The sequence below is a fragment of the Arachis ipaensis genome, chromosome B04, assembly GCF_000816755.2.
Source record: "Arachis ipaensis cultivar K30076 chromosome B04, Araip1.1, whole genome shotgun sequence".
Taxonomy (NCBI): domain Eukaryota; kingdom Viridiplantae; phylum Streptophyta; class Magnoliopsida; order Fabales; family Fabaceae; genus Arachis; species Arachis ipaensis.
The window spans coordinates 45,739,892-45,741,744 of record NC_029788.2 but is presented as its reverse complement, the minus strand read 5'-3'; positions in this window follow the sequence as shown (position 1 = coordinate 45,741,744).

Sequence of the window (1,853 nt, the reverse complement as noted above, 5' to 3'; positions counted from 1 at the left end):
TAGTTTTGAAAAAGATTTGATTTTTAAAATCACAATTAATGACTTGATTCACAAGAAATCACAAGATATGATTCTAGAATTCAAAGTTTGAATCTTTCTTAACAAGCAAGTAACAAACTTGAATTTTTTTGAATCAAAACATTAATTGTTGATGTTATTTTCGAAAATTATGTGCTAAAGATAAGAAAAAGATTTTTGAAAAATATTTTTAAAATTTTTGAAAATAACTAAGAAAAATGAAAAAGATCTAAATTTTGAAAAAGATAAGATTTTTAAATTGAAAATTTGATTTGACTCATAAGAAACAACTAGATTTTTAAGAATTTTTGAAAAAGTCAAATCTAATTTTCGAAATTTTAAGAGAGAAAAAGGGAAAGATATTTTTTTTTTATTTTTGAATTTTTAATGATGAGAGGGAAAAACATGAAAAGGACTCAATGCATGAAAATTTTGGATCAAAACAATGAATGCATGCAAGAATGCTATGAATGTCAAGATGAACACCAAGAACACTTTGAATGTCATGATGAACATCAATACTTATTTTTGAAAATTTTTATATGCAAAGAAAACATGCAAGACACCAAACTTAGAAATCTTTCATGTTTAGACACTAAGATTTCAAGAATGCATATGAAAAACATCATATAACACAAAACACTAAAATATCAAGATCAAACAAGAAGACTTACCAAGAACAACTTGAAGATCATGAAGAACACTATGAATGCATGAATTTTTTGAAAAATGCAAGATGAATATGCAATTGACACCAAACTTTCAACTTGACTCAAGACTCAAACAAGAAACATGAAATATTTTTTATTTTTATGATTTTCTACATTTTTTGTATTTTTATTTTATATTTTTTGAAAATTATTCAGAAAAAAAAAAAAGAAAAATAAGGATTTCAAAATTTTTAATATGAATTCCAGGAATCTTATGCTCTTTATTCTAAAGCTCCAATCAAAGGGTCAGGCATGGCTTAATAGCCAGCCAAGATTTAGTATGTAACTCAGACATGACAAGCCTAACATGCCCTACAGAGGAATTAGACATGGCTTTACAGCCAGCCAGGCTTCAACATGTTTCATGAAACACTAGAATTCATTCTTAAAAATTCTGAAGAAAAATATATTTTTGAAAACATTTTTATTTTAAATTTTTTTTTAAAATTTTTTTCGAAAACAAAGGAGAAATTTTTGAAAGATTTTTGAAAAATTTTTGAAAACAAAACAAAAAGAAAATTACCTAATCTGAGCAACAAGATGAACCGTCAGTTTTCCAAACTCGAACAATCCCCGGCAACGGCGCCAAAAACTTGGTGCACGAAATTGTGATCTCTGGTAATGGCTCCAAAAACTTGGTGCTCTAATCTCAATTTATAATTTGTCACAACTTCGATACAACTAACCAGCAAGTGCACTGGGTCGTCCAAGTAATAAACCTTACGTGAGTAAGGGTCGATCCCACGGAGATTGTTGGTATGAAGCAAGCTATGGTCACCTTGTAAATCTCAGTCAGGCGGATATAAAATAGTTATGGAGTTTTCGAACATAAATAATAAATAGATAGAAAACAAGGATAGAAACACTTATGTAATTCATTGGTGAGAATTTCAGATAAGCGTATCGAGATGCTTTCATTCCTCTGAATCTCTGCCTTCCCGCTGTCTTCATCCAATCAGTCTTACTCCTTTCCATGGCTGGCTTTATGTAAGGGCATCACCGTTGTCAATGGCTACATCCCATCCTCTTTTGAAAATGGTCCAAATGCTCTGTCACAGCACGGCTAATCATCTGAGGTTCTCGATCATGCTGGAATAGGATTCACCCTCCTTTTGCGTTTGTCAT